The sequence below is a fragment of the Oenanthe melanoleuca genome, chromosome 4, assembly GCF_029582105.1.
Source record: "Oenanthe melanoleuca isolate GR-GAL-2019-014 chromosome 4, OMel1.0, whole genome shotgun sequence".
NCBI classification, from domain to species: domain Eukaryota; kingdom Metazoa; phylum Chordata; class Aves; order Passeriformes; family Muscicapidae; genus Oenanthe; species Oenanthe melanoleuca.
Window position 1 is genome coordinate 29,000,432 of NC_079337.1, and position 19,989 is coordinate 29,020,420.

Below are 19,989 nucleotides of genomic sequence, written 5' to 3' on the forward strand. Positions count from 1 at the left end.
ATGGAATTGAGACACTATAGGAACTATTCAAATGCTTTCCATATAAAACATGCAGATGGGATGAACTCACCTAGATGATCTTATCTGGTTTTAAACTATATTATCTATTCTCATTAGCATGATTATGCACAAAGTAATAGCTAAAGGAGGAAATCAGACTACAGGGTTGACCAAAGGCTGATCAACTTTCATAGTTTAGAACATTGCTATCATCCATGGTATACTTTGGACCTGCTCCAGCCTTTTCCTAAATGGTTCAGTTAACAGCATGAGCCAGGAACTTTCTCAGTGTTTACTGTGCATATGATCACTTTCTGAGGGTAAAAGAGATGTGTGGATATGAGTATGTATGTCTCAAGGCCAGGTAAAATACCATAGTCCATCAAAAATCACAGACACACAGAATAATTTCACTGTGAATGGGCTCATGGTGGTTACTGATCCAGACTCTTGCTCATGATAGGGCTAATTTCAGTTAGAGCATTGCCGAAGCCCCCTCTCACTGGAGTTTTCAAAATCTCCAAAGATGGAGACCCTGCTGCATCTCTGGACCACCTGCTGCAGTGTTTGACTACAGTCACTGTGAAGAATTTTTTCCTTTCACTATCCTGTATTTGATGGCCTTGATGAAGTTTGTGTATGTTATCTTGACACTTTTTGCAGTCTGCACCGTGAAGATTCTGGCTCCATATCCTGTATAGACTTCCATGGAATAATAAAGAAACCAGGACCGTCATGAACCTCCTCTTCTCCAGACTGAACAAATTTAAGTCTATCAGCTTTTCACATATGTGCTCCAGCCTGCCAAATTTTCTGGTGGTTTTACCCTCCAGTTTTTAATTATCTTTGGAAGAGCAAAAGTGTGCTTTTCACACTTACTCTTTTTTCTTGCAAGCAGGAAAGGATAACAGTTCCTATGAGATGGTGTCTTGGCAATTCCTCTGCAATATCCTCAGTCTGGGTTTGTGACAAGCAACAGACTTCTTCAGATTACTAGCATGTGAGTAAATTGACTCGTACATAACTGGAGTAGCACATACTCAAGATGATGATCTGTATTAATTTTGCCTACAAAATCAGGTTCAGCATATCCCAGCACAGTCTTGCTGGCACTAGACTAGAAACTAGAACCCTATGGCAACATTTCCATTGAAGATAATCCAATTGGAATTTTAATATACAAACTCTATCAAGAAAAGCAGTATGCATTAATCCAAGCAGAAATCTTAACTGATGTGACTTTATTCCTCCCAGTATTCAAGGTCCTCCTTTTATATATAACTCTGGCAATCCTACACTGTACTGCAATGTGCTGTATCGACAGTCTTCAGCAGAGCCAACTGCATTCACTGTGACTAGAGTCTGAAAAGCTTCCTTGTCCTACCAGATGGCATAGTTTTTACTCCTGACACAGAAATAAACTTATAGCTGGTCTTTAATACTTTAAAAGAAAAAGCATTCAGCTCACATTTTAAAATCTGTTTATCTGTTTTTCAGTGCAGCTAGTACTTCTGACAGCCCACTTTATATTAATCCTGATATCTTTGATGGTCTGATGGTCTGTTTCTACATGAAGAAATGGTATTTTTCTGTTATGCTGGCATTTCACATCCCACTGAGTTCAGAACAAAGGTTTTGCTCTGTTGCTTGAATGTTAAGTTTAGAATAAGAGCTGACAATTTAAGACATGATTAACATGATTAATATGCAGACTCTGCATCAGATTCTTAAAAAAAAAAAAAAAAAGAAAATAAAAAATAAATGAAAAGTCCTGTCCTATTATTATTATTAAAATCCACAGCGTTTCCTAAACTGGTGTATTAAAAGATAAATATACTGCTATCAATAAAATTAACATTGCGTGCTTGATAACACTAATGTTAACTCTCTTGCAACAATTACAAGAATGGTTATAAGGATTCTTACTACCTCGTCCACATCTGAAGCATGTAATTTTACTTCAAACAGACAAAAATCAATCTCAGGAGGCAGTAAATGCAGGAAACTTGGAAGCTCTCTGTGTGCCCTCTTCTAAGTCTGCATGGTGTCTACATGATGGCATCAGAAGATTGTAGGATATGTCTACCTGTACTTTTTGGGATAGAGGACCAGGAGAGATGCAAAACCTGTTTTCTTGGTGTTACTCTAGCCAAGGACAATTCAGCACTAGGTGAATTGCCAGTTTAAAGCTCATGCTTTAAAGCTTCTCTGCTCTACAATGTAATACAAAAGGAATATTATATTGTCTGCCTCACAACATATCTCACTGAGCTGTTTTCTAATCCCTTTCCCATAGCTTTGCTGGAGTAGTCATAGGGATTTGGTTGGTTTAATTTTATTCCTTTGAAGCTATGCTTATTTGTTGATTTTTTTTACTGTAATCAGCTAAGGCAGGTATTGGGATTCAACTGTAACTGTAATTATGGTTCATTTAAATGATACTGAAGCATGGTTTAGCATCATGCAGCAAGTAGGATCAGCTTTATTCCGGAAACTTATTGCCTTTACCAAAGACAGGAAGTCTAATATTATATGTTAAATGTATCATATTCCTAAATGTTCCTAAATAGTATTAAAAATCATCCTCAATCAATTTAATGATATTAGTGCAAAATTTACACATGTAAAAAATCTGCATCTCAACAATTACAAACACTGGTGCATCAGCCTTGAAACTACAACTAATTTTTTTTCATCTATTGTCTTAATATTGTGTCACAGCATAAACAACAAGTTCATCTTTAAGCTGTAAGTGCAAATGGGACAATAATAAGTTCAAGCCTCTTATAAAAAATCTTGCATGTTCTGTTTCTTACTGTGCTATCTCTTATCAATGACACATATCCACATACAGCACTTGTAAGCAGATCTGCTGAAAGTAACAATAAACAAAGCAGATCGGGCATGTTAATGCTCACTTTGTTGTGTAAATTTAATTTTGGTAGAGGTTTTTTTTCTTTTTTTTTTTTAGCTTTTTCAAGATATTTTCTCATATTGCAGGTTTGCACCAAACAGCAGACTGAAAGAGCTATATAAAGACTCCATAAAAAGGCATCGATGCAAATATTTTTGTAATCTTCTGAGTGGTACCTCTATACTGGTGGCCCAAAAATACATGGCAAGAGTACACCACCCACACTGCAGCACTTCTCATGCACCAGGGTGGGGAACAGAGGATTATCCTTTAGTCATTCTGCCCATTTTGAGCAACTGACATTTGTGCAGTTGTAAAAAGAGAGAGCTTTCCTCTACTATGAGATCTTGGATCCTTTAATTAGTTAAAATTAGAGTTCATTTATAACCTGGCCTAAATGGGTGAGATAATTATCTGTATATAAACACATATGCACATATTTATAAACTCTATACATAAAAACGAAAAAATTTTAATCTTCTATGTGTCTTCCCTGTTTTGCAAGACCAAAGAATTTATGAAGCAACTAATTTACACAACACTGGGCCTGCAGCAAAAAGCAAGAGAAACAGTTCCTAAACTTGCATGTTTATTTTGATTTACTACTGAGAAATACAGACGAGAAGAATTTTGCTTGCCTTCTGTTCTCTCATAAATCATTAGGCTAGTTTTTGTAGAAAGTTAAATCTGATTTTGGGAGCAAGTATCTTGGTAAAACACATGCCCAATGGATTTGTATACATAGATTGTCACACTATGGATGAACAATAGCAAAACTGAATGTTGTCACTACAACAGATCCTTCCAGCAATGTTTACTGAATAAAGATTTGAATGCACTGCTGCAGAAAAAGGAGTGCTGTATGTGTTCTCCTGCTGCACCCAAGAAGGGATATTAAGGCTCAGCTTTAATATGGTAAAGACAGGAGGCTGTGATGGAGCAATTTTTCATTCTGATTACAAAAATAATCGTTTATAACCTGCTATTTTTCATTCCTGCCAGAAACTTTGTGGAAAGAAGAGATTTTCTGCTTAAAATCAAGATGTCTACAATGCTCCACTCTATTGTTTGAGATAGAGATACTCAGTATTTCAGAGAGCCTAGCCTAAAGCTTCCCATATTCTGTAAAAGACTGCAGAAGGGTGATTTCCTTTCTATTCTATTTTTCTCAGTTATTTTGCTCTGCTTTTTTTAATGGACCAAAAAAACATTCAGACAGACACATAAAAATCTAGCCATTTAAAATTAGGCCCTTATAAATGTATGTATAAACCCTATTTATAGATATATGTAATGACATACTGTTTCAGAATACTTGAAAAAAAATGGAAACAGACATATATGATATGTATTTATGGAATGTGGAAGTCTAAAAAACTAAGTTTCATCACATATGGTGAAAAAAAAAATTAAAAGTATCATATTCACAAAGCTTCTGATCAACTTGTGCATTGATAGTTACCAAGACTTATCTTCCAGGTGGTTTCTGAAATGAGTAAATGAAAAGATTTTTAAGAGCTGCAAAGCACTAAAGGAAGGGAAGAAAAGAAAACCTCAAAAAGCTACCAAGAGAAACAAAAAGAACATAAAGAAAGACAGAAAAGGCTCGAATTCAGCTAGCAATTCATTAATTCTATATCTCAGTGGCAGGAAATATTCAAAAATAAGAAATTCAGGCAGTTAATAAAGTTAAATAATCTAAAAGGCTTAGTCCAATATAATACAACCCAGAAATTTACTCTAATCTTTCTCTTATTTTGGAAAGTCTTTCCCCTTAAATAAATTGCAGTATGTATTTTGCAATAAATTTGTTTGCTTAAATTTTAAATGGCATGGAGAATTATTTTCTAAAACACACACATCTTGAGTGGAGATTCTATGGTATTTGTTGAAACTTCATGTACTTTATTTACAGCTCTCTGAACCTTGATAAAAGTCAGAAGGCCAAAAATAGGATTTTTTCATAAATTATTCTATTTCAGTTTTTATCATAAGTTTACTGTTCTGCAGTTTCTAGCCTTCCTTCCTCTCTTTTATGCTGTTTTATTCAACAAGCCTTGACTTGTACATGTATTATACTTAGTTATAACAATTGCTTCCTATAATCAGAGGAAATTAATTTTGCTGTAATTTGTCTTTTGAATCCATACTTAACTGCTGAACTTTTGTGTGTTAATTCATAGCAAGAAAGCATGAACATTTCTGACAGGTTTTCAGACTGAAGCAAACATGAACAAAATAAGCACAACACAATGTGTTCACAATTAATTAGTTTAACTAGGGCCCTTTAATTTCTCATAGACAGATATTTGAATGAATACAAAGAAAAATAATTTAATTATAAATATACTTGCAGTTGAGCATAATGGTGCCATCAATTTTTTAGCAGACTCCACATTACAGTCCACGGGGGATCTGTTAAAATATTGATAGCAGGATATGGCCTATTATGAGGACACACATTGTGTTCTATTTCAAACAGAGAATTAATAAAGATTTGTTTCAGGAGGATGTAAGAAGGATAAACAGTAAGGCTTATTTCAGTATGTTGCTGGACCATAGAAGGAAATCTGACCTATTGCCTTTTCAACAATTGAGAGAGAGATGGGCACTACTGATTTGTGATCAGAATCCAAACTTATTGTGAGCTATGTATACTTATATATCATTCTAGGAAGACTAGTAATTTTTTACTACATTGATTGGGTTAAACATCACACAAACAAACTTATAAATTTTGCAGCATTTCTACTTGATTCAGTCTTCTTCCCTGTTGCCAGTCTTGATCCAATCTTCTTGCAATCTTCAAAGCTCTGTTCTTGCCAAGGCATCTTGGTTATCAAAATGCTTATGCTAATTAAATCCACAGTACTCTCTGTCTTAGCTCCCATAGCCTTCCACTTTTTACTTTGCCTTGTAGCATGAAGTTTATTCATAGAAAAAAACCAAAACAAATCAACAAAAACCCCCCAGTGTCAACTAAAATATTTATAATACCATATATTTTTTTCCACTCTGTTATATAATAAAAACTAGAGTCCCCAGATGGACCCAAGTAATCAAGGAAGTGAAATTATTTCATTTTTTTCTTGCTTTTATCTCATACAGGTTTACTAGAATGGCAAAAGATTTTTCTGTTGTTCTGAGGGAAGGAAATAAAAGCCTCCATTTTTATCTCAACCTCCTTGAAGCCTTACAAAATACATAACAGATACGAACACAGCATTTCCTATCATCTCTCTTTTTCTTTCTTCCTAAGAAATAAATATCTTTTATAAATGCTCTCTAGTTAATACTTTGCAATGCTTAAAAGAGGAGGAGAATATAACACTGGTGGCAACTTACTCTTTTGAATTTTTATGTGTTCTCACATAAAACATTCACTACTCCCCCTAATTTATTTCCTCTACCTGGGAAAGGGAGAGAAACACAAGTGTAATAAGGAAGCAGAGGAAAACAGACTGCCAAGCTGGCATAGTTCTTAGGACCCAACGATTCAGACTGACAGGCTCCTTCTATTTGTTGTACACCAGGTTCATCTGCCATCTTGGGGCAGCCAAAAACAACCTTCTTGGGAGAAGAAGGAGAAGAAGGAAATTTATTACCTTCTAGACAGGGATCTTACAAACTTATGAACAAATGTTTCATCTTCAGATTTCATAGTTTTAGTAAAGTGGAAGCTTACATAACTTACTGTTACATATTTTTAGCAAGCACAGCAATACAGGAAGATACAGAGACAGCCAGCGGACAATAACGACACTCTGGCCAAAGGAAGTTTTTGGCTTTCCCTCTTGGCAGGACAGAGATATCTCTCAGAGCACTGATTATGGGTCTTATAGCTCCCCTTACCCCCCAAGAAGGGATAGAAATTGTTGCCAAGCCTGATTTGAAGCTGGAAACAGTTTATGTCAGATCCCCTATGCAAAGGCAATTAGAATTGATAGGTCTTGGAAACACATGTGGCACCTGTACAAATGCCAAAACAGTTTGAAATTGGTGAAATTATGCTAAATAATTATTAAAATAATAATGTTTGACTGAGCTATCAAAAAAAGAGAAAATTGATTTCTTGTTTTATTTTTCTTCATCTTGCACCTGTGCTCTCCCAATCTATATTAATACAGAGGTCTAATGCTGTTCTCACTGACATTTGTTTCAGCAGGGCAGGAGTTGCAACTTTGAGTTGTTCAAGCATGGCAAATGAAGAAGCTCCAGTTGACTGCAGCTTTGTCCAGAACTGAAACCAGCAGTCTCAGGGTCATCAAGTGCCTGACAGACCTGCATTAACACTTGGTGCAAGCAGGATGTCTCCTCCTGTTACTAAATAGGTCAAGAAGTCAAGTTTTTGGGGTTTTTTTCAATATAAGGCATGACATAATACTTAATCTTTGTTTACATAGAAAGATGTTTATATGGAAAGGTCTTCATATGAAGCTCTAGAGCTTTGCATCAGGCGATATGATGGGAATATACTCCTTTAATGTCAGGTCATGCTTTTTGGACATGTGGACAGCATGAAAAGAGAATTTTAAGAGTTCCAGAACTCAGACAGGGAATAAGAGATAAGATTACCTGAAGGAGAAAGGGTTAATCTCAGAAATACTTAGCTTCAACTCCTAATAAGATCTATGGAAGTTGGAGACTAATATTTCTTTCTATACTCATCAACATTTTTACAGGCATAAGAATGCATGTTAACCAACATAATAATAAATCAGTAAAAAAAATATATAATGAAATTTGGATGGCACAAATTTGTTTTCACAAGTTTTCATATGGAGAATATATCAAATAGCCAAAATAATTAATTTTTAATTTTGCTTTGTAACAAAGCTAATTTCTCCAAGCATTTGTAAATTTTTTTCCCTAATATTTAAGGTAAAAAGCAAAAAAACAGCTATTGAATAAATAAATATTTATTATCCAAGAGACAATCTTCCTTGTGTACCACCCATCTATCCCAGGAGTAGCACTACTGAAGTGAATGAAGGATGGCATCCAGTAGATATCAAATAGTGAGAGTAGATATTGAATTGTTACCATACATCTGCCTTATCTGTGCATTCCATGATTGCCCTTGAAGCCAGCATGTCAGTAGTGTGAAGAGAGTTTTGCACCTCAGCTTTCTACACTTCTTGCTTTTGGATATAGGGATAATGGTAGCTGAGTGTGAAGCTAGACTACTAACATGAACTTAGTCCATAAGCAGCAGCCTTTTTCATGTACCAGAAATTTCTGTTTCCCAAAAAGCCAATGAAAGTAGCAAGTGTTAGGTTATATACATACACTGTATTTCACGTGCCTGCAATGCCCAGAATAGCAGCCTGAGAGAGATGAACGCAAATGAATGGTCAGTCTTTACGACTTTCAGTATGTAAAGTCATTACCTGAGCTGAGGCCAGAAGAATGGATGCAAAGTTTCTAAGTAAGGACCTAAAGCTGCAGAAACGAAACAACAGCCAAGGTGAGCTTTTAGAGCATTTAGTTGTGACATGGCTCATCCTGTGCTATAGCTCTCAATACCAACTCCTACACATCACATCGGGAATATTAAAACATTTTGTGTATACAATTCATTTAACAAAATACTGAACAGTATCAGCTATGTACTTCAAATATGTTTCAAGTAATTCCACTTCATATGATAAAAGCAAGGATTTATCCACATTAAGAACTGCAGAAGTAAAAATATTTCCTTTGAAGTAACAAAATAAATTAATTGTTCTGATATCATCTAGGGGCAGGAAAGTTAAATTGCTTTAGACAATGCCTGTCAAGCCATTGCATAAAATAAGCTATATTCAATCCTGTGAAATATTCCCTTACATAGAAAAAAAGACATTACAATGTGCATATTTATTCTCATGCATAAAGGAAATGTAAACATTGCTCCGAGTCTGTGCATATGAGAGTAAGATACAGTGAATCACCTTTTGGAAAATAGAATTCATATGGAAAAATTGCTTTACTTGGAACCTGAGACACAATGTGCTGCATGATATTGCAATACATTATACTGTTGTCATGTTGTATCCTACTTCTTTAGAGGAAACAAGGCAAAAGAACATTAGTCTTTCACCCCAATGAGAAAGAGATGTCTGTGAAGATGTGGATTGGAGGAGGAGAAAGTTCCTCCGGTACATAGAAGCCCTGAGAGGTCTAAGGCAAGGGAGGGCTGGAGGGAAACAGCAGCCAGGGATGAGTCAGTCACAATGAGATGATCAATCTGCTTCATTGTAAAAAAAGCAGAATTTGTCTCAACCACACAATTGCATTTCCTAAACTTCCATGACACAATTGAGTGTATTGCCCTAATCATGTTTAAAAAATAGTTGCCTATGTGCCATTCCCTCAGGAGGTTAGAGATGGAACTTTTCTAATATGTAAGAAGTTCAGTGACCATAAAACTGTATTAAGCAGACATTTCAAAATGTATCTATCTATGTGTTAAACTACAGCAGGAAGCAAAAAATTACAATAAATTCCCTTTAACATTGTATCTATATTTAACATATGTTTGCTTTCTTCTTTCTGTGAAATACATATACATAATTTTTCTGCTGGTGATATTTGACAGTCAATAGAGGAGATCAAAGACTAGAACTAAAAATAATCAGAATTATTTCTTCTCCTCTTTCTTTTTGGAAAAGGGAGAAATGGGAAAACTTCCCATTTTCTGTCAGTTCTGTTTAATTTCTACTTTTTCTGCTTCTAGTAAATCTGTGTCTTTTAAATTCAGCCAAAGCTCTGACAGTTATACTTTTTTTGTTCTGGTATAATAAAGATAATAAAGATTCTACTGGATAAAAACTTCTGTTACTTAACAGAAACCTAAGCTATGACACACATATTAGGTAATCAGTATTTTCCATAAAACCTAGTATTCTCGATAGGTAAGACACAAAGGTTTTGAATTTCAGAAATCAGCAGGCACATGCCCTATAAACAACATTTACTGCTAAACTTTCAGTGGTTTGTGATTTGATTGTTCTTCTTTCAGCCTGCAATATGGGGAAGACGAATTGCCTGCAAGAGGGCCATAGGAATAATTTCAGAAAATTTATCATGCTCTTTAAAATAAATTTCTTGTTGATTTAATATAATAACTACTTGAAATTCAAAGTTCTATTAATGCAGGGTATACTAAGAGATAATATATTTGATGGCTACAACAATTAGCTCTTCTAATCCTACAGAAGCTTCAATGAAGAGTAGTCTGGCTTGGTGAAAGACACTTGTATTGACTTCCTTCAGTAACAAACTCTTGAAATGCTACATTAAACTCCATCTTTGTAAATGGACCTGGGAGGAATCCTTGGTATTACTGAGAATAAGTCTGTGCCATGCTTGAACCCAGGACAGGAAGGTCCATTTGGATGCTTTGAGATTCCTCCTGAAGCCAATGAATAATTTCAGCTGTTGCTTTACAGACGCTAAAAGAGAGGCTGGTACACAACTGCAACACTGCAGCCTACTCTAGTAACCTATTCCCATGGTTAAGAAGTCTCCTATGTATTTCTACAATAGGACACCAACACCTGTTTTACTGATAATAAGAAGAGGTTCTTTTGCATCATAAATGACAAAACCACCTGTGGGACAGCAGCAGTTTATGCATGAAGGTGATTCATAAAACTGAAATAGAATTAAAGCAGATGGAGGGAAGTTGACCCCTGCTTAGAATTCCTATGTATATGAGTTGTCTAACCTTGAGATCTTTTTGTTATTGTCAGCTCTTTGACAACATTAAGATGAAACAAAGGGAAAAGTGCAACAACATTTCAGTTTTGGCAATTCTAAAGCTGTGGCTGCTAGGAAAAAAGGATGATTATGGTAAATGTTCACATTTTCAGCTCATTCATGAATGCAGTAGATAATTTTTTTACCCATGAACATTTAGAAGCTGTTACAAATAATGCATCTATTATGAACTTGTCCAGAAACTAGATTATCTATGTGTAGATGTAAGTAAAGGGACAAGAGCTTGGTGTATGCTATTCAAACAGGAAGAGCAAATTTTGTCAGGCTTTTTCCTGAGTGTAGGTAAGTATTGGAAATATACTATTTAAAGGATAATCTGACTATAGACATGTTTTCATCACATACAAGTTGGCTGGCTTGTAGGGTTGCCTAATTCAATCAGATGCTAACTATTCACAGAGTAGTTACAAAGAACTTAAAAATGCCTCCAAGGAGTATAAATAAAGCACAGAATGCCTGGATAAAAAAGAAGTGGATAAAAATTCTTAAACTACTTTAGAACATCTTTGGTTCCAGATATTTCAGTATACGATCTAAACCTACCAACACAAAAATCTCTTTTGCAACACAGCCAGATCCAAACATTTCAGACCTGAGCATAAGGTGTATACCAAAATAAGTAATTTTTTTTTTTTTATCATAACAATCCCTTTTAGAAAGTCCAGATTTTTTTTTTTTTTAATTATTTTGACTAACAGCATTCAATACCCAGGTATTTTTTAGATGTCAATGCAATGAAACATTTATGGCTTGATTCAATTTTCAATTCAATTACATATTAAAACCAGAAAAATTAAAAATTAAATCACTGATAAGGTCATGTTGCTGCAGCTGTTCAGACAGATGTACCATCACCTCCAGAACCTGTTAAGTTATGTTTCATTCTGAAGTTTACTAAATTAAGCAATTTTTTGTAGAAAGAAGGGCAGGTAAGCAATCTTTTGAATCTTTTCTCCCTAGCCCTGAAAATTCTTCCTTATTTGGACACATGTTGGAAAGGCTTATAACAAGGTCTATTTTAGTCTTTTGACTGAAAAATCAAACTGATGGAGACCAGAACAGACAGACCAGGACCATAAAACAATCTTTATCTTTTTTGGTTTTGTTTTTGTTTTTCCCTTGGCTTTTGATAGTTTCTTTTGTGATGTGTATTTATGCTTTTCTGGGGTCTATTTGTGGTTTTCTTAATCAGGGAAAATAATGAAATACACTTCTGAGGTTTGAAAAGCTTTTCTAAAGAGACAATCTTTAACATATCACCTACAAATTAAATGATACTAGTTAAGCTACCATGCATTTTATTTCAAGGCAAATCCATGTATGTGCTTTGTGGGTTGTTGGTTGCTAGTGTTAAGTACATAATTTGAAAATATTGCAAGTATATTAAAATGTACTTTAGACTCTGCTTTCTTAATATCTTTCCACCTAAGAAGCTACCTCAATAAAATCATATTAAACCTAGTGATATCAAATAAGTCCTAGAGGAAGTGGTGAGGCTAACAGGTGCATGTGATCTTTACTGTTTGAGAAAGAATGCCTTTTACTCTGCTGGCCAAAGTATATTTCTCCTTCTGTTTTAAGGATGCATGATCCAGCTGTGCAAAACTCCTCTATCACAGTCCTCTAACTTTCAAGACCTTTTAAATAAACTATCTATTATACAAATAGCAAAATCAAAAAACACTTTAGAAGCTTTTCAATTTCTCCACATCAACTTTATGAGTGTTACTTTGGACAGAACAAGCCTAGGCAGTACAGGTATTTACTAATGCCTATCTTGCAGCAAGAGCAGTGGCAGTGTGGTGTAATCTAGCAGTGGAAATTTTCATAGAACAGCTAATATGTACGGACTTGGAAATTCTGGGGCAAAAGAATAAAATTACTCAGTGGTGTTGCTTTTTTATTCAATTAATTTTTTTTTTTTTATTCTTACATATATTCTTATCTTTTGCCAGGTTGCTTTTTTGCTGGCTTTTCAAAAATTGGCTTCTTATCTCTTTTCTTATTCTATTTCTAGTCATTGTTGATTTCAGATTTCATTCTTTTGTTGTCTTATTATCATATTTAGTTATTCAAAACTAAGAGCACGCTACTTTTTACTGATTTAATACAAAGAATCGACTCATAGACTTATTCCAGGGAAAGGTCTACAGAACAAAAGGAGTGTCAGGCTCATTATAGGATAATACACTCTGCAAGGAACTAATTCTTTGTTATGAATACAAGCGAGAGGTGAAGGGATAATGACAAATGTTCACATTTATCATAAAATAGAAGGCTTCTGCCAAGATTTGGAAAAAAAATTACTTCAGGAAGTTTTAGAATGAGGAAAAGACACCCATATATTTGGGGGAGAGGCAGTGAGAAATCAACATTTTATTTTTTAGCAAATTAATGCTGAGTATGCTTAATATGTCAAACTCAGGTGATAATACACTTTCATCTATAGTCAGTTTTGAGCTAGTTAATATGTAATTGTTCTTATACCATCTGTGTTCAGCTGACACAATGCACTGGGCTTCACAAAGATTATTGGTCCTCTTTCCTGGTCTTATTTCATAAGAAGTACTCTACTTCTGCATGGAGAGAGGCAGGAGGGGTATTTCCTTTGTCAGTTCTCTGTAAAACAGTCAATTTCTATCTCCACTCAATAAATGTTTTATTCCTTACCAGGGAAGGCAGAAGGAAATTAAGAAGCAATAAAAGAAGAGGAAAGCTACCTGACGGTAGCCTTCACTATAGCTGGGAAGTACAAGAAAAACAAAAAAAAACAAAAACCAAACCAAACCAAACCAAAAAAAACCAAACCAAACCAAACCAAAACAAACCAAACCAAACCAAACCAAACCAACCAACCAAACAAAAAAAAAAAAAAAAACCAAAAAAACACAAAAAAACAAAAACAAACAAACAAACAAACAAATAAAAAAACCCCAACAAAACAACAAAAAAACCCAAACAAAAAACAAAACAAAAAACCAAAACTAAAAAAAAAAAAAAAAAAACACAAAAAAGTCAGATCTGACAGGCTGAAGTAATTAAAAAAATATAGGAACTTTCTTGAGTGTAGTTTCCATTTGTTTGAGTGCTCCCAGAGAAGAAAATAGAATTGCCTGCATGTGTATAGTCCTGTAAGTCCTGTAAGAAAGTGATTCCTTTTTTGGTATGTTTCTATTTTTTTCCTTAAAAGCCCACAAACAAACAAAAACAAAGACAAAAAAAACAATCGAACAAAAAAATCAAAACAAAATCCCAACATGAAAAAGACTTAATTATTTTTTTTCTCCCTAGGAATTTTCCTTGTGAACCTATGAGCTAAGTTTTCATTATCTAGTCATGATTTGTCTGACTAGGTAACTTGAGATTCATGAGGTCACTGTGGCTTAGTACTTATTTGTGTTTACAAATATCAAACAACACAGTTTAATAGCGTGGTGGGAGGGGAGGGGTTGCAGGCTTTTTTGTGATGAATTAGAAAGCAAACTCCAATCAGTTCTTAGCAGTATGATGAGTCTATTCAAAATTTGCAGAGTTCAGTAGCAACTGCTGAGAGCCAGATTCTGATGATAATAATACCTTTGTTCTGCAAGTATCCCATTATAGTTTAACTCTGTGCGAACCATGATTAGAAGTTGCAAACCAAAATGGTCCAGCAATAAAAACTAAAAAAGAAGCAGCCCATGCCTACAGTAAAGTCAGTATGCATTTGCCATGGTAAGCAATTAGAATAGAAGAGAAACATTTATCTATACAAACCAGCATTTGCAAAACAGAGGCCGAACCAATTTTACTTGCAAATTGTGTTCTTGCTCTTCCAGTGATGACAATTCAGTACTGTATTCCATTTTCTTTTGACACAATAGGACTTCCAGCATAGTGTTCCTTTAACTACACAATAGTTCCCTACAAAATCAAGGCTAGATCCAGATGTTTGCATAAAAATATCTAGAAGAGAAACTTCATGAGCTTGTTCAAGAATATTTTCATGAGCAATCATTTCTATAGAAAAATTGAGAGAGTTTATGTAGAGGAACTAAGATATTAGCATATATTTGTCCTCTCACAGCATCCAAACAAGTAAAAAATGGCTGGAATCCATCATAGTTAACACAATGCAAACAGAACCTTCTTAACAAAAAGCAAATGAGCAATTTTTATAATTACATAATTACAAGACTTTATCTAATTTAGAATATCAGAGACTGAAATATTGAATGAAAACTACTTTTATGCACAAGAATTATACTTAAGCTTATTTTCCATATTGCTAAAACAGCACATAATTTGAATGCCTCAAATGAGATTTCCAATTTGTGCACAGGTTTTTTTCTTCTCACATCATTTTAATGGCTGAATTAAGCTCACATTCAGAGAATGTGAAGAAAAGGTAGCAGAGAAAGTCCACAGCAGTGGACTACAGTATATAAATCAAACATTTCCCAAAACTGTGCTTATTTATGAAGAAATACCAAAACCTTTGCTAGACTTGAATTTTTATGCCTACAGGAATCAATTCACTAGTGTGATCATAAAATGTGAAAAAGGCTAAAATGTGTTGCAGCATACGTGCACTCCTAATTCCCTGAGCTTCATGCTCCCTTTTTGAAGCACCCTGCAGCTGCTTTCCTGCTGCCAGCCCACCTTCCTGCCTGTTAGACTTCCTTTAATGGAAATCAAGCCACAGTGGGAAAGAATCCATTTGCAGAGCTCATCCACGACAAAGTCAGGGTGTTGTCAGGCCACATCACACACCTGCATCAGGGAACTGAGAAGTTATTCAGGATCACAGATCATAAGCCAATGTTTAGTACAACACAGGACAAAGATTTCATAACAACTCACTCAGGACAGGAAGGATGCCATAACAATTTAAATTAGAGGAGGATGCAAAGGTTTTTCAATTACCCAAGATGGAACTTGTATTTAAGGTTGATAGTATCCTAAATATGACTTCAAAAGTGAAATAAATTTTATCATCTGGCCAAATATCATGCTTCCTTGTATAAAAAGAGGTATTAATATTTCATCAGTACAAACAAGCATTACACCCATCTTTCAATTAAAAATAAGAATGTAGGGCAAGAAAGCAAATCCAGCTGGAAGATGTTTCCACAGGAAGTCTGACTGTCTCTATCTTCCAATGAAAATGAAAACCAAGAATCCTATTTATCTGTCACTGCTGTTACAACTTTTGTAACACCCCTGTGAATCTCCATGGTAATTTACTGTGAGAACACAAGATACAGACATAATGTTAGAGCACATACAGTAAATCTTATCAGACCTCCAGGAAACAGTTTACCAAGAAAACTCACAACAGAAACAAAAATTATTTTGATCCTCAGAAAGCTTGTGTTCCCAAACAGCTTGCTTGGTATATGCAGGTATATGAAGCCCATGAAAAAGGAGAGAACCTTTTAATAATTGAAAAAAAACCCTCTTCAAGGCAGACTTGAAACTGTGCAAATCTTTCTTTGTTGAAAATATAGACATTAATTCTGAAAAATACTCAGATCTAACTGATTATGGCTGAATAATTGTGAGAAAATGACAGATACTATTTGAAAAGGAAGTCTTTCAGTGAAAAAGACTGAAGGTAAAACGTCTAACATTGGTAGTCTTTTGATATATTTTCAAACAGCATGAGACATATTCCTAAAGAAGGAATTTATGAGCCTTAAGTAAACTGATTTCTAACTGAGAGGATTGAACACTGTCCAGAAAGGGACATATTCAGTTAGATGTGGATAAATCACTGAAACCTCTTCTGAATTTGATGTAATTTGGTAAGATGCCTTTAAACATATCAGTGGTAGTATGTCTTCCACAGTGTATATATACATATACAATATATATCTTTAGCAAGAACAAGTGAATCAAAAAAAGAATACTAACCAGGTGGCAGAGGTATCAAACCCCCACAATTAATGTCAGTTCAGATGTTTTTTAAATAGTACAAGACTAAATTAACTCTTCAGCTGGCATCACACCTTTTGGTACCTAGATTGATGTTGGAAGGCACTTAAAAAGGCACAGTGAATGACAGAGATTTTTTAAAGTTTTTCAAATTTTCATCCATCTTCAAGCTTAATTCTCATTTCCTGTTCTGTAAATCCCAATTTGATTACTAGTGCCATGGATTAGGTGATTGTCACCTTTCTGTGTTGTGTGCACCTCCTCTGAACTGGAATGGAAAGGTAATGTGTTTCTCATGGGAGACTCCAACAAATGCCATTTCAGGGCAATCCTGAAAATGCATCATTACACAGTGGGGTAGAAATTACAATTACAAACAAAAAGCATAATGCAAAAAGAAAAAAAGAAAAGAAAAAAATTAAAGCTACAAAGCCAAGCATTATAGTTAAGGCAAGAATTAAGTTTGTCCATGCCTTGTAAAAAGATGCATAGCACAGGCACATTTGCAGGAATGCTATTTCTAGTGTTAGTGATACATGCAAATAGGATCATTTTAGGCTGCTATAAACATTATATAATCTGCATTAGGGAGAGTACAGCCAGCAGGTGGAGGAAGGTAATGCTTCCCCTCTACTCAGTACTGGTGAAGCACATCTGGACTTCTGGGTCTAAGCCTGGGTTCCCCAGTACAAGGGAGAGACATGGACTTACTGCAGCAAGTGCAGCAAAGGGTTGTTAAAATGGTTAAGGGACAGCAGCATCTGATGCACAATGAGAGGAGGAGACAGCTGTGATTGTTCAGACTAAAGAAGGGGTGGTTCCTGGAGATCATATCCACATGTATAAATATCTAATGGAAGAGAAAAGAACGGGAGCTGGATTCTTCCCAGTGGCATCCTGTGTAAAGACAGGAGGATGTGCATTTCACAAACTGAAATACAGGAAATTCCTTTTAAATATAGGAAAATAACTTTTATTTTTGCTGTGAAGGATGTCAAACATTGTGATGTGATGATTAAAGATGTTGTGGAGTCTTCACCCTTGAAGACACTGGAAATTTGGCTGGACACCATGCTGAACAATGTGTTCTAGCTGACTGCTGTGAGCAGCAGGGTTGGATTAGCTCAAGCCCAGAGATAACTTCCAACCTCATTCTTTCTGCCATTCTGTTATCTGCCAGCATCTCCAGCCCCACAGTGCTAGTGCCAGAAGCCATCCAAGCTGAGCCATCAGCTGCTCAGCACCAGAGCTCGGGGATGCAGCTTTCTGTATTTTCAGAAATTTCAGTTGCCATGGGGGAGATGAGACATTTGAGAGGTGCTTCTTTGAAGACATCTGATTTGAGAACTTGAATTACATACAGCAGATGCCAGTAAATGGCAGTTTAAGAGTGCTAATTATGCTCTGAATTATGATACCTTTATATTTGATTATACATATATCTTAACACCATTACATATAATACAACCTTTCTATCTTATTGGTCAAAAAATGAACTTCATTTCATAGAAGAAAATTAAGAAAATGTTGTCATTTTTAAGTGTGACATAACTGTTCCTTAAAACGTGATATTTGTAGGATCTTAGAGATCTTATGGAAGGAATTTATCTAATCTAATTTTGTTTGGAGAACTAACTTTCAATGACTAAAATGAATTATGCCTTGTATTAATACTTCAATTAACATAACTTGAAATACTATTTTCTTCTTTCAAATACTCACTGCAAAGATCCTATTTATAAGCATGTCCTTTATTTGGTGCAAGTTTGCAAGTCATTACTAGTACACACATAATAATTGTTGTGACAGGGATGAATAGCGGCTTTCCAAGAACTATGGGAGACATTTATGTGCTGATGATTCAGCTCCTCACCAAATGTCCAAATTCACCATTCTTGTCCAGCGTTTGTTTGTCACCCTGGTCACAGCAGGTTTACCCTGCAGTGATCACCATCTCTAAATCTGCATGGCACATCCTGGAATAGGAATTCTCTGTGCAACAGAAGCTCTTACTCCTTTTGGTACAGAAACCTGATAATGTAATTCACTTATATCAGTTGCTCCAAAGCTGTTCCTATTTTTTTTTTCCAGAAATGTCTGGTTCCCTGAGGCAAGAAAAGTGAGACTGAAAAGTGAGAGTTAGGGTAGTTCGCAAATTAGGGCAAACATTAGCAGGGCCACACCTTGCCCTGAGACTAATTTTTGTTTTTGAAGGCAAGATACTGCATCAATGCATTACCTATTAATACAGAAATTTTATGAGGTACGCCATTCCTATGCTATTTATCACTCAATTAAGTTTCATGCTGATTGTCAATAACTTCTGAAATGGCAACAAATTGGGCTTTGGCAGATTATTATCCTTCAGGGGGCTAAAGGAATTAATCACTTCTTTAACTGACAAATTTCTTTTCTTTTAACATGGCAGGCAGGGAAGCATGGTGTGAAGCAGACAAATTTATTAAGCCATCTTTCAATTCTGACAGTCAGGGAGGCAATAAAAGATTCACACCTTAAGTTTGATACCTTCTCTTTCGTAAAGTTGGCCTGTTCAAAACTACTTGGAAATGTGCTACTTTTGTTTTGATTGATTTTGACACTTGCTTCCACGCAAGTTTATTAAAGTACAACAGTCAGTGAGCCACAAGAAATAATACCCCTCTTCTCTTGCTGTGTAGGTATGGTGCTCCTCCAAACTCATAATTCAGCTTACAACAGCTGTTTTACCTGGTGAAAATTTCTATTTGTTTCCGTGTTATTTGATAAGGCATCTGTTCCTACTGTCAACTAAGTCACTGTTAGTTGTCCAGTCCCGACAAAATTATTTATAATCCTGGGCTTCCAAAAACAATCTGTTGGTTCCATCCAGTGAAAATACCATGAAAATGCTTTGGTAATGATTTATAATTTGTTGACTTATCATTCTGGTGTCATGCAAGAATTAAGAGCACGATTTCAGACCTGGGCGACTCTATAAGGAGTGGTTTATGAATTTGAGTTCTAAATTGAAGTTGGCCATCTGATATGCTGCTGTTGTGTAAACGATTTTTTTCTGTGCTTATCTGGAAAGGCGTTTCCCTTCTTTCATTGGTTAGGTATTAGCTTAAATAATAGCACTCCAACGCTACAGTAAAAAAAAATATATATGACATATTGCATGGAATATCACTACCAACAAGTAAATATAAGCCGTGGTAGAGAAAACGCGAGTAAAACAAATAAGGCAGCACACGTTTTCAAACAGAAGGGTCTGTGGAAGGATATTGGCGTGGGAAAGACGTCAGTAACCACAGCGCCTTGCCCCCCCATGACACAGGCTCCTACTCGCGCGGAAGCCGCAGACAGCAGTGCCCGAGTGCGCTGACATTTCTGGAAACCTAAACCCGTGGGGCCGC